Here is a 14,605-nt window from a genome sequence, read left to right as displayed (position 1 = left end):
AAGAATGCTACATAATAATCAAGGTATCAATCCAAAAAGGAGATATAACAATTATAAATATTTCTGCCCCCAATATAGGAGCACCTCAATACATAAAGCAAATGCTAGCAGCCCTAAAAGGGGAAAATGGCGCAACACAATAATAGTGGGAGACTTTAATACCCCACTTCCACCAATGAACAGATTATCCAGACAGAAAATAAATAAGAAAACACAAGCTTTAATGACACAATAGACCAGATAGAATTAATTGATATTTATAGGACATTCCATCTGAAAGCAGCAGAATATACTTTCATCTCAAGTGCACATGGAATATTCTCCAGGATAGATCATAACTTGGGTCACAAATCAAGCCTTGGTAAATTTAAGGAAATTGAAATTGTATCAAGCATGTTTTGTGACTACAACACTATGAGATTAGAAATCAATTACAGGAAAAAATAAACTGTAAAAACATGAGCACATGGAGGCTAAATAATAGACTACTGAATAATGAAGAGATCAATGAAGAAATCAAAGAGGAAATAAAAAAATACATAGAAACAAATGACAGTGAAATCAGGATGACTCAAAACCACGGGATGCAGTAAAAGCAATCCTAAGGGGGAAGCTAATAGCAATTCAGTTCTTCCTCAAGAAATGAGAAAAATCTCCAGTGAACAACCTAACATTATACCTAAAGTGGCTAGACCAAGAAGAGCAAATAAAACCCAAAGTTAGTAGAAGGAAATAAATCATAGGCAGAGCAGAAATAAATGAAATAGAAATGAAGAAAACAATAGCAAAAATCAGTGAAACTAAAAGCTGGTTCTTTGAGAAGATAAAATCAATAAACTTTTAGCCAGACTCATCCAAAAAAAAAAAAAAAAAAAAGGATTCAAATCAATGAAATTAGAAATGAAAAAAGAGAAACTACAACCGACACCCCAGAAATACAAAGAATCATTAGAGACTACTATAAGCAACTCTATGCCAAAAAAGTGGACAACTTGGAAGAAATGGACAAATTCTTAGAAAGGTACAGTCTCCCAGGACTGAAGCAGGAAGAAATAGAAAATATAGACAATCACAAGTAATGAAATTGAAACTGCAGTTAAAAATTGTCCAACAAACAACAGTCCAGACCAGATGGCTTCATAGGTGAAATCTAGCAAGCATTTAGAGAAGAGATAACATTTATCCTTCTTAGACTCTCCCAAAAAATTATAGAACACTCCCAAGCTCATTCTGCTAGGCCATCATCTCCCTGATACCAAAACCAGACAAAGATACACGAAAAAAGAAAATTGCAGACCAATATCACTGATAAACATAGTTGTCAAAATCTTCAACAAAATACTAGCAACACATTAAAAGAATCATACACCCTGGTCAAGTGGAATTTTTCCAAGGGATGCAAGGATTCCTTAATATATGTAAGTCAATCAATGTGGTACACCATGTTAACAAGTTAAAGAATAAAAAACATAGGATCATCTCAATAAATGCAGAAAAGCTTTTGACAAAATTCAACACCCATTTATGATAAAAACTCTCCAGAAAGTGGGCATAGGGGGAACCTACCTCACCATAATAAAGGCCATACATGACAAACCCACAGCAAACATCAGTGGTTAAGAACTGAAAGCATTTCCTTTAAGGTCAGGAACAAGACAAGGATGTCCACTCTTGCCATTATTATTCAGTATAGTTTTGGAAGTCCTAACTGTGGCAGTCAGAAAAAAAAGAAATAAAAGGAATACAAATTGAAAAGAAGAAATGAAACTGTCACTGTTTGTGGATGATATGACTATATATAGAAAATCCTGAAGATGCCACCAGAAAATTAGAGCTAATCAATGAATTTGGTAAAATTGCAGGATACAAAATTAATGCACAGAAATCTCTTGCATTCCTATATACTAACAATGAGAGATCAGAAAGAGAAATTAAATAATTCCAGTTACTATTACAACAGAAAGAATAAAATACCTAAGAATGAACCTACCTGAGGGGGTAAAAGACTTCCCTGGTGGCTCAGACGGTAAAAGAATCTGCCTGTAATGCAGGAGACCTGGGTTCAATTCCTAAGTCAGGAAGATCCCCTGGAGAAAGGAATGGCAACCCACTCCAGTATTCTTGCCTAGAGAATTCCCATGAACAGAGGAGCCTGGCAGGCTATAGTCCATGGGGGTCACAAAGAGTTGGACGCGACTGAGTGACTAACACTTTTACTTTCGAGGAGGTACATGAAAAAGTCCTGTGTTCAGAAAACTATAAGAAAGAAATCAAAGATTTCTTTGATTTATGAAAGAAATCAAAGATGACACAAACAGATGGAGAGATATACCATGTTCTTGGGTTGGAAGAATCAATATCATGAAAATGACTATACTACCTAAAGCAGTAGTTTTGATGAAAGTTTTACTTTCATTTTAGTTTTGAAGGATTTATTAACCAAAGAAACCATGCATCACACAAACAATTTCAGTATTTAATAGAAGGTTATTTGACTTAGTTTCAGTATACAGTCATTAAAAGAAGAGAAATAGACACAAAGAGAAAAGTAATAGCATATACATCACCAAATTTGGGCCAACCAACCTCCAGACCTAGACAGTGCTGGTAAGTCCCTCATTAACAGCAGTCTGGAGTCCTAATTGGGATAAAGTCCCAGGTGGTGTGAGACTTCAGATTGCAGTTTTGGGGACAATCCCAAGCAGCAAACTGATATCATCATCATTTTGTCCACAGAAATGCAGTTCTGGCTTTACTTTAACTTTTTGCTGTTTGTTTCACCTGTGAGTCATAAGGGGTAGGGAAAGTGTTTCAGGCAGTAAAGAATCTACCTGCAATGTGGGAGACCTGGGTTCAATCCCTGGATGGGGAGATCCCCTGGAGAAGGGAATGGCTACCCACTCTAGTATTCTTGCCTGGAGATTCCATGGACAGAGGAGCCAATTTCTTAGACCCTGGAGGTGGGAGCTAGGGTTGGGGGAATTGGCCAGACCCTCAGGGGCTTAAGAGAATCTAAGACCCATTCCCTGTCTTATCTAAAGTGCCACCTGACTTGCTTTCCTTGCAGGCAAGCTCAGAATCTTTATAGTATCCAGGTAGATCAGAGGCCTGCTCTCCTCCTTCTGATGTCTGCACAAGACTTCCTCCATTTTAATTTCCCTAATATAAGTCTATAGATTCAGTACACTCCCTATCAGATTACCAATGGACTTTTTCACAGAATTAGAACAAAAAACTTTTTACAGTTTTTGTGGATCCATAAAAGACCCCAGATACCAAAGCAATCTTGAGAAAGAAAAACAGAACTGGAGTTATCAGGCTCCCTGACTTCAGACTATACTATAAAGCTACAGTCATCAGGACAGTATGGTATTGGCACAAAAACAGAAATATAGATCAATGGGACAGGATTGAAATCCCAAAGATAAACCCACATATCTATGGTCACCTAATCTATGACAAAGAAGGGAAGAATATTCAATGGAGAAAAGAGTCTTTTCAATAAGTGGTACTGGGAAAACTGGACAGCTACATGTAAAAGAATGAAATGAGAACACTCCCTAACACCATATATAAAAAGAAAACTCAACATGGAGTAAAGATCTAAGTATAAGACCAGACACCTATACAACTCTTAGAGGAAAACATAAGAAGAACATTCTTTGACATAAACCACAGCAGTATCTTTTTTGACCCACTTCCTAGAATAAGGAAAATAAAAACTAAAATAAACAAATGGGACCTAATTAAACTTAAGGGCTTTTGTACAGAAAGGAAAACTATAAATGAGATGAAAAAACCACCTTAGAATGGGAGAAAATATTTGCAAATGAAAGTAACTGAGAGAGGAGCCAAGATGGCGGAGGAATAGGACGGGGAGACCACTTTCTCTCCTACAAATTCATCAAAAGAATAACTGAATGCAGAGCAAACCTCACAAAACAACTTCTGATCGCTAGCTGAGGTCATCAGGAGCCCAGAAAAGCAGACCATTGTCTTCGAAAGGAGGTAGGACAAAATATAAAAGACAAAAAGTGAGACAAAAGAGCTAAGGACGGAGACCCGTCCCGGGAAGGGAGTCTTAGGCGGCCTTGCTTGGGCTAGGGTCCGGGCCTGAGTGCCCTGAGGACAATCGGAGGGAGCTTCTGTGAGGTGCCAACTTGAACTGTGGGAGACCAAAAGAGAGAAAATTAACCGGCCGGAACACACTGCCGGCCGTTCGCAGAACAAAGGGACGGAGAAAGTCCCAAGAAGAGGTCGCAGGCTGCGGACCCGCCCAGCCCCGCGGGAGGCAGGAGGCAGGGGGGAGGGGAAGGTCGCGGCGAGACACAGGGCGCAGGCACCCGACCGGCGCGGGCGGGGACTGGGGCTGGGGACGCAGAGGGCGGAAGGCACGCGCACCCGACTGGCGTCAGCGGAAACTGAGACTGGGTCCACGGAAGGGAGTGAGTGTGCCACACCTGGGGATAGTGCGCCCATCAAGCCCCTCGCTGCCTGGACCGCTCTGACGGGGAAGGCACAGAGAGCAGGCGCAGCTTTTCCTTCCGCGCTTTTGTGTAACACCAGAGGGCTGGAACCTAGCGCAGCGCGGGGCGCGCTCCATATAGAACAGCCAGGAGCCTGAGCAGCGCAGACGGAGAAAGCAGCGTCAGCCCCTCCCGGCAGCGCCAGCCCGCCCCCGCAGGGCCAGCCCCTCCCCGCAGCGTCAGCCCCTCCCGGCAGCGCCAGCCCATCCCCGAAGCGTCAGCCCCTCCCATTAGCGCAACGGAACTAGCTAACTGAATAAGAGTCCACCTCCGCCCGCCTGTGTCAGGGCGGAAATGAGGCTCTGAAGAGACCGGCAAACAGAAGCCAAATAAAGAAAGGGAACCGCTTCAGAAGGGACTGGTGCAACAGATTAAAATCCCTGTAGAAAACACCGACTTCACCGGAAGGGCCCTGTAGATATCGAGAAGTGTAAGCTGGAACGAGGAGCTATCTGAAACTGAGCCGAACCCACACTGACCGCAGCAGCTCCAGAGAAACTCCTAGATATATTTTTACTTTTTTTTTTCTAAGTAAGGGAAAAAAAAAAAAATTTTTTTTTCTTTTTATATTTTTTCTTTTTTATTTTTTCTCTTTTATTTTCCTTTAAAATTCCCTATTACTCCCCCATTACTCCTTAACTTTCATTTACATAGATTTTTATGATTTTTTTAATTAGGGGGAAAAAAAAATTTTTTTTTTCTTTCTTTCTTTTTTTTTTTGTTTTTTTTTTTCTTTTTTTTCTTTTTTTTTTCTTTTTTCTTCTTTTTTTTCCTTTCCGTTTTCTGTTTTATTTTCTATTTTTCTTTTTCTCTTATTTCTTTTAAAGTCCTCTAGTACTCCTCTACTACTCTTCATTTTCATTTTCACTACACTATAACCTTACCAAAAAAAAAAAGAGAAGCCCTATCTTTAAACCGAAGATTATTCTCTCCCAATCTTGACTCTCTGTTTTCTACCTCAGAACACCTCTATTTCCTCCTTTCCCCTTCTCTTCCCAATCCAATTCTGTGAATCCTTGTAGGTGTCTGAGATACGGAGAACACTCTGGGAAAAGACAGCTGCGTAGATCTGTCTCTCTCCTCTTGAGTCCCCCTTTTTCTCCTCCTGCTCATCTCTATCTCCCTCCTCCCTTTTCTCCTGTTCATGTAACTCTGTGAACCTCTCTGGGTGTCCCTAACAGGGGAGAATCTTTTCGCCATTAACCTAGAAGTTTTATTATCAGTGCTGTATAGTTGGAGAAGTCCTGAGACTATAGGAAGAATAAAACTGAAATCCAGAGGCAGGAAACTTAAGCCCAAAACCTGAGAACACCAGAAAACTCCTGACTACATGGAACTTTAAGCAATAAGTGACCGTCCAAAAGCCTCCATACCTACACTGAAACCAACCACCACCCAAGAGCCAGTAAGTTTTAGAGCAAGACATACCACGCAAATTCTCCAGCAACACAGGAACATAGCCCCGAATGTCAACATACAGGCTGCCCAAGGTCACACCTAACACATAGACCCATCTCAAAACTCATTACTGGGCACTCCATTGCTCTCCAAAAAGAAGAAATCAAGTTCCACACACCAGTACACTGACGCAAGCTTCCCTAACCAGGAAACCTTGACAAGCCAATCGTCTAACCCCACCCACTGGGTAAATCCTCCACAATAAAAAGGAACCACAGACCTCCAGAATACAGAAAGTCCACTCCAGACACAGCAATCTAAACAAGATGAAAAGGCAGAGAAATACCCAACAGGTAAAGGAACATGAAAAATGCCCACCAAGTCAAACAAAAGAGGAGGAGATAGGGAATCTACCTGAAAAAGAATTTAGAATAATGATAATAAAAATGATCCAAAATCTTGAAAACAAAATGGAGTTACAGATAAATAGCCTGGAGACAAAGATTGAAAAGATACAAGAATTGTTTAATAAAGACCTAGAAGAAATAAAAAAGAGTCAATTAAAAATGAATAATGCAATGAATGAGATCAAAAACACTTTGGAGGGAACCAAGAGTAGAATAACGGAGGCAGAAGATAGGATAAGTGAGGTAGAAGATAAAATGGTGGAAATAAATGAAGCAGAGAGGAAAAAAGAAAAAAGGATCAAAAGAAATGAGGACAACCTCAGGGACCTCTGGGACACTGTGAAACGCCCCAACATTCGAATCATAGGAGTTCCAGAAGAAGAAGACAAAAAGAAAGGCCATGAGAAAATACTCGAGGAGATAATAGCTGAAAACTTCCCTAAAATGGGGAAGGAAATAGCCACTCAAGTCCAAGAAACCCAGAGAGTCCCAAACAGGATAAACCCAAGGCGAAACACCCCAAGACACATATTAATCAAACTAACAAAGATCAAACACAAAGAACAAATATTAAAAGCAGCAAGGGAAAAACAACAAATAACACACAAAGGGATTCCCATAAGGATAACAGCTGACCTATCAATAGAAACCCTCCAGGCCAGAAGGGAATGGCAGGATGTCCTGAAAGTAATGAAAGAGAATAACCTACAACCTAGATTACTGTATCCAGCAAGGATCTCATTCAGATATGAAGGAGAACTCAAAAGCTTTACAGATAAGCAAAAGCTGAGAGAATTCAGCACCACCAAACCAGCTCTTCAACAAATGCTAAAGGATCTTCTCTAGACAGGAAATGCAGAAAGGTTGTATAAACGTGAACTCAAAACAACAAAGTAAATGGCAACGGGACCACACCTATCAATAATTACCTTAAATGTAAATGGGTTGAATGCCCCAACCAAAAGACAAAGATTGGCTGAATGGATACAAAAACAAGACCCCCATATATGCTGTCTACAAGAGACCCACCTCAAAACAAGAGACACATACAGACTAAAAGTGAAGGGCTGGAAAAAAATATTTCATGCAAATGGAGACCAAAAGAAAGCAGGAGTCGCAATACTCATATCAGATAAAATAGACTTTCAAATAAAAGCTGTGAAAAGAGACAAAGAAGGACACTACATAATGATCAAAGGATCAATCCAAGAATTATAAATATATATGCACCCAACATAGGAGCACCGCAATATGTACGGCAAACACTAACGAGTATGAAAGAGGAAATTAATAGTAACACAATAATAGTGGGAGACTTTAATACCCCACTCACAACTATGGATAGATCAACTAAACAGAAAATTAACAAGGAAACACAAACTTTAAATGACACAATGGACCAGCTAGACCTAATTGATATCTATAGGACATTTCACCCCAAAACAAGCAACTTCACCTTTTTCTCAAGTGCACACGGAACCTTCTCCAGAATAGATCACATCCTGGGCCATAAATCTAGTCTTGGAAAATTCAAAAAAATTGAAATCATTCCAGTCATCTTTTCTGACCACAGTGCAGTAAGATTAGATCTCAATTACAGGAAAAAAATTGTTAAAAATTCAAACATATGGAGGCTAAATAACACACTTCTGAATAACCAACAAATCATAGAAGAAATCAAAAAAGAAATCAAAATATGTATAGAAATGAATGAAAATGAAAACACAACAACCCAAAACCTATGGGACACTGTAAAAGCAGTGCTAAGGGGAAGGTTCATAGCATTACAGGCTTATATCAAGAAACAAGAAAAAAGCCAAATAAATAACCTAACTCTACACCTAAAGCAATTAGAGAAGGAAGAAATGAAGAACCCCAGGGTTAGCAGAAGGAAAGAAATCTTAAAAATTAAGGCAGAAATAAATGCAATAGAAACTAAAGAGACCATAGCAAAAATCAACAAAGCTAAAAGCTGGTTTTTTGAAAAAATAAACAAAATTGACAAACCATTAGCAAGACTCATTAAGAAACAAAGAAGAACCAAATTAACAAAATTAGAAATGAAAATGGAGAGATCACAACAGACAACACTGAAATACAAAGGATCATAAGAGACTACTACCAGCAGCTCTATGCCAATAAAATGGACAACTTGGATGAAATGGACAAATTCTTAGAAAAGTATAACTTTCCAAAACTGAACCAGGAAGAAATAGAAGATCTTAACAGACCCATCACAGGCAAGGAAATCGAAACTGTAATCAAAAATCTTCCAGCAAACAAAAGCCCAGGACCAGATGGCTTCACAGCTGAATTCTACCAAAAATTTAGAGAAGAGCTAACACCTACCTTACTCAAAGTCTTCCAGAAAATTGCAGAAGAAGGTAAACTTCCAAACTCATTCTATGAGGCCACCATCACCCTAATTCCAAAACCTGACAAAGATGCCACAAAAAAAGAAAACTACAGGCCAATATCACTGATGAACATAGATGCAAAAATCCTTAACAAAATTCTAGCAAACAGAATCCAACAACATATTAAAAAAATCATACACCACGACCAAGTGGGCTTTATCCCAGGAATGCAAGGATTCTTCAATATCCGCAAATCAATCAATGTAATACACCACATTAACAAATTGAAAGATAAAAACCATATGATTATCTCAATAGATGCAGAGAAAGCCTTTGACAAAATTCAACACTCATTTATGATTAAAACTCTCCAAAAAGCAGGAATAGAAGGAACATACCTCAACATAATAAAAGCTATATATGACAAACCCACAGCAAGCATCACCCTCAATGGTGAAAAATTGAAAGCATTTCCCCTGAAATCAGGAACAAGACAAGGGTGCCCACTCTCACCACTACTGTTCAACATAGTGTTGGAAGTTTTGGCCACAGCAATCAGAGCAGAAAAAGAAGTAAAAGGAATCCAGATAGGAAAAGAAGAAGTGAAACTCTCACTGTTTGCAGATGACATGATCCTCTACATAGAAAACCCTAAAGACTCTTCCAGAAAATTACTAGAGCTAATCAATGAATATAGTAAAGTTGCAGGATATAAAATTAACACACAGAAATCCCTTGCATTCCTATATACTAACAATGAAAAAACAGAAAGAGAAATTAAGGAAACAATACCATTCACCATTGCAACAAAAAGAATAAAATACTTAGGAGTATATCTACCTAAAGAAACAAAAGACCTATACATAGAAAACTATAAAACACTGATGAAAGAAATCAAAGAGGACACAAACAGATGGAGAAACATACCGTGTTCATGGATTGGAAGAATCAATATTGTCAAAATGGCTATTCTACCCAAAGCAATCTATAGATTCAATGCAATCCCTATCAAGCTGCCAACGGTATTTTTCACAGAACTAGACCAAAGAATTTCACAATTTGTATGGAAATACAAAAAACCTCGAATAGCCAAAGTAATCTTGAAAAAGAAGAATGGAACTGGAGGAATCAACCTGCCTGACTTCAGACTCTACTACAAAGCCACAGTCATCAAGACAGTGTGGTACTGGCACAAAGACAGAAATATAGACCAATGGAACAGAATAGAAAGCCCAGAGATAAATCCACGAACCTATGGACACCTTATCTTTGACAAAGGAGGCAAGGATATACAATGGAAAAAAGACAACCTCTTTAACAAGTGGTGCTGGGAAAACTGGTCAACCACTTGTAAAAGAATGAAACTAGAACACTTTCTAACACCATACACAAAAATAAACTCAAAATGGATTAAAGATCTAAATGTAAGACCAGAAACTATAAAACTCCTAGAGGAGAACATAGGCAAAACACTCTCCGACATAAATCACAGCAAGATCCTCTATGACCCACCTCCCAGAATATTGGAAATAAAAGCAAAACTAAACAAATGGGATCTAATGAAACTTAAAAGCTTTTGCACTAGAAAAGAAACTATAAGTAAGGTGAAAAGACAGCCGTCAGATTGGGAGAAAATAATAGCAAATGAAGAAACAGACAAAGGATTAATCTCAAAAATATACAAGCAACTCCTGCAGCTCAATTCCAGAAAAATAAATGACCCAATCAAAAAATAGGCCAGAGAACTAAACAGACATTTCTCCAAAGAAGACATACAGATGGCTAACAAACACATGAAAAGGTGCTCAACATCACTCATTATTAGAGAAATGCAAATCAAAACCACAGTGAGGTACCATTACACACCAGTCAGGATGGCTGCTATCCAAAAGTCTACAAGCAATAAATGCTGGAGAGGCTGTGGAGAAAAGGGAACGCTCTTACACTGTTGATGGGAATGCAAACTAGTACAGCCACTATGGAAAACAGTGTGGAGATTCCTTAAAAAACTGGAAATAGAACTGCCATATGACCCAGCAATACCACTTCTGGGCATACACACTGAGGAAACCAGATCTGAAAGAGACACATGCACCCCAATGTTCATCGCAGCACTGTTTATAATAGCCAGGACATGGAAGCAACCTAGATGCCCATCAGCAGATGAATGGATAAGGAAGCTGTGGTACATATACACCATGGAATTTTACTCAGCCGTCAAAAAGAATTCATTTGAACCAGTCCTAATGAGATGGATGAAACTGGAGCCCCTTATACAGAGTGAAGTAAGCCAGAAAGATAAAGAACATTACAGCATACTAACACATATATATGGAATTTAGAAAGATGGTAACAATAACCCTATATGCAAAACAGAAAAAGAGACACAGAAATACAGAACAGACTTTTGAACTCTGTGGGAGAAGGTGAGGGTGGGATGTTTCAAAAGAACAGCATGTATACTATCTATGGTGAAACAGATCACCAGCCCAGGTGGGATGCATGAGACAAGTGCTCCAGCCTGGTGCACTGGGAAGACCCAGAGGAATCGGGTGGAGAGGGAGATGGGAGGGGGGATCGGGATGGGGAATAAGTGTAAATCTATGGCTGATTCATATCAATGTATGACAAAACCCACTGAAATGTTGTGAAGTAATTAGCCTCCAACTAATAAAAAAATTTAAGAAAAAAAAAAAAAAAGAAAGTAACTGAGAAAGGACTATCATATGACCATAATTCAAAAAGACACATGCACCCCAGTGTTCATTGCAGCACTATTTACGTTAGCCAGGACATGAAAGCAACCTAGATGTGCAACTACAGATTAATGAATAATGAAGATGTGGTACATATATGCAGGAAATATTACTCAGCCATAAAAATGAACAAAATTGGGTAACATTCATGGAGATATGGATGGACCTAGAGTCTGTCATAGAGTGAAGTAAGTCAGAAAGAAAAAAGTATTGTATATTAATGCATGTATGTGGAATACAGGAAAATGGTATAGGTGATCTTATTTTACAAAGCAGAAATAGAGACGCAAATGTAGAGAACGGACATGTGGACACGGCCTGGTGGGGAAGGGGAAGTGGGGTGAATTGAGAGGTTGGGATTGACCTATATATACTACCACGTGTAAAATAGATAGCTAGTGGGAAGCTGCTGTAGCGCACAGGGAACTCAGCTCAGAGCTCTGTGGTGACGTAGATGTGTGGGATGGGAGGGGGTGGGAGAGAGGCCCAAGAGGGAGTGGGTATATGTATACATATGGCTGATTTGTTTTGTTGTACAACATTGTAAAGCAGGTATACCCTGATTAAAATAAATACTTGGACTAAATTCAGAGAAGTGCTGTGTTGATTCACATTTTATATTTATGTTTCTTTTGAGAAATATAATGATAGATTTGTAAAATGTATGACTACAAGCTAGGCACTGTACTAAATGTTTTATAAACATTGTTTCATTCTTATAACTATTCTGGAAGGCAGACAGGGTTGTTATTTCTTCTTTATAGGAAAGAAAAAACACACAAAAAATGGAAGCACAGAAACTTTGTCCTTTACATATGGTCATGGAGCTAGTAGAGGGGATAGCTTGGACTTGAACTCAGAATGACTTTAGAATTTATGCCCTTAACTACTCTGCTAAATGGCCACTCTAGTTTTGGAATATTTTAGAAGTTTGATTTAATTGTAAATGATAGTCCTCTCAAGGCATTGTTTAGTCAGTTAAATAAAAATTTTTGCTAGTTGGGTTGATCTAGTATTAGTTCATTAGATTGTTAAACTTTACCAGTCACATATTGCTGTGACTTGATTTTGACCCACAGTTTCCTTATTTAATCCAAAGATATGTTTGTCATAATATTTGGGTTGTTAATTAATCATGAAGCCAACTTGTGGAGAAATTATTACCTGTAAATGAGTTCCATTTCCCTCATTTTAGAGGATGTATTAATATATATTTACATGTACATTATACATACACATGCACAGTTAGAATTAGTGACGTTACAAGGGGTGCTATGCAATATAAGTAGAGGATGACTGAATGAGTCTTCCTCTGTTTTATTCAATTTATTTTTTCTAAGTTAAATTTGTATCACTGTCTAAATCAAGCCTTACTAATGTTAATGTTTAAATTATAACTAGATTCATGCTTTCCCCCCCCCCCCCCCCAGAAAATGGCTCTCTTTATCTAAAATTTTTTTCTGAAACATTTCCAACATACAGGAAATTTGAAAGAACTTTACAAGGGACAGTCATAACTCACCACTTTGATTTTCTTATTACCATTTTATTATACTTCATCACATATATATCCATCTATCCCTCCTTCATCCATCTTGATTTTTGATATATTGGTACATCTCTGCCTGTATACTTCAACAAGTATTTCATTAACTAGCATTCAATGTTTATTTAGTTTCTTTTATGTTAAAAAATTTTAATGGAATATTGTTGATTTACAGTATTGTGTTAGTTATCAGTTCAGTTCAGTTGCTCAGTCATGTCCAACTCTTTGTTACCCCATGGATTGTGGCACACTAGGCCTCCATGTCCATTACCAATTCCCAGAGCTTGCTCAAGCTCATGTCCATCAAGTCGGTGATGCCATCCAACTATCTCATCTCTGTCGTCCCCTTCTCCTACCCTCAATCTTTCCCAGCATCAGGTTCTTTTCCAATGAGTCAGTTCTTCTCATCAGGTGGTTGAAGTATTGGAGCTGGAGCTTCAGCTTCAGCATCAGTCCTTCCAATGAATATTCAGGACTGATTTCCTTTAGGATTGGCTGGTTTGAATCAGTTATATATATACGTATATTCACTGTTTTTTAGATTCTGTTCCCGTTAGGTCATTACAGAGTACTGAATGAAGTTCCCTGTGCTGTATTAGAGAGTTCTTATTAGTTTTCTGTTTTAGACATAGCAATGTGTATATGTCAGTCCCAGTCTCCCAGTTTATCCTCCCTCCCCACCTTGGTAGCCATAAGTTTATTTTCTACATCTGTGACTCTATTTTTGTTTTGTAAGTAAGTTCATTTGTACCATTTTTTTGTTTGTTTGATTTTAAGATTCCACATTTAATGGTGAATTTCTAGAGGCCCAAGAACATTGTAACTCTGGTTTTGTAATTTTATGACTTTTACCGTTTAATTTTATAGGTATGTTAGAAGTCTTGGGAAAATGCCTGGATCATTCAAGTTGTAAACTATTTCCAAAACAGAGCACAAATATTTCTATGCTCTTGCTTACTGGAATTAAAGCAAGAAAGAAAGTGAAACTTGTGTCAGAACTGCCCGTGAACTATCCAGTGCTATATAACTCTTTATTCACTGTCAGTGCAATTATGTCAGCAGTTTCATAATGGTGAAGAAAGTAGTTTATAGCTTTTAAAAAATATTTTTATTGAGTGTGACATAAATGCAGTAAACTATACATTTCTTAGGTGTGCAGGTGTAGCTCAGTTAGATTTTATATTTATCTAACTCTCTAATCCAGATCCGTGTCCAGATCAAGATCTGGAGTAGTTCCAGTTTACATCTGTTTTAATCTACATCATGGTAGATTAAAACAGCTTATTATATCTATTTTAATCTGCATCATGGTTATTATGAAGTTTGTGGGGTGTTTTCATGTTTTGTGGGTTTTACTTTGATACAGATATTAATCAGTGTACATTAGAAGACATTAAAATTACTTTGAAACAGTAGAAACAGCAAAATGTCAGAAGGAATCTTATTTTTAGAAGTATTTATTGATAGGAACTAGTAATTGCCATATTGTGCCCACAGACAAATCCGCTTTGCTGATAGTAATGTGTTCTTTTCTGTAGTATGTAGGAGCAGCTCCAATTTGCCTGCCATTAATCCTTCCCCACAGGGGTTACAACATACCTTCTTGTCTTATAAG

The 14,605-nt window shown here is 38.2% G+C and overlaps 1 protein-coding gene across 2 annotated transcripts in view; it reads left to right on the top strand.

The window, feature by feature from the left end:
• Window positions 1-14,605, top strand: part of NUDT9 (nudix hydrolase 9) — a 49,688-nt gene that overhangs the window by 10,539 nt on the left and 24,544 nt on the right. The window lies entirely within an intron of this gene.

The sequence above is a fragment of the Cervus elaphus genome, chromosome 6 (genome assembly GCF_910594005.1).
Source record: "Cervus elaphus chromosome 6, mCerEla1.1, whole genome shotgun sequence".
Classification (NCBI taxonomy): Eukaryota; Metazoa; Chordata; class Mammalia; order Artiodactyla; family Cervidae; genus Cervus; species Cervus elaphus.
The sequence above is the reverse complement of the archived record's forward strand: the minus strand, read 5'-3'. Positions and strand labels throughout refer to the sequence as shown.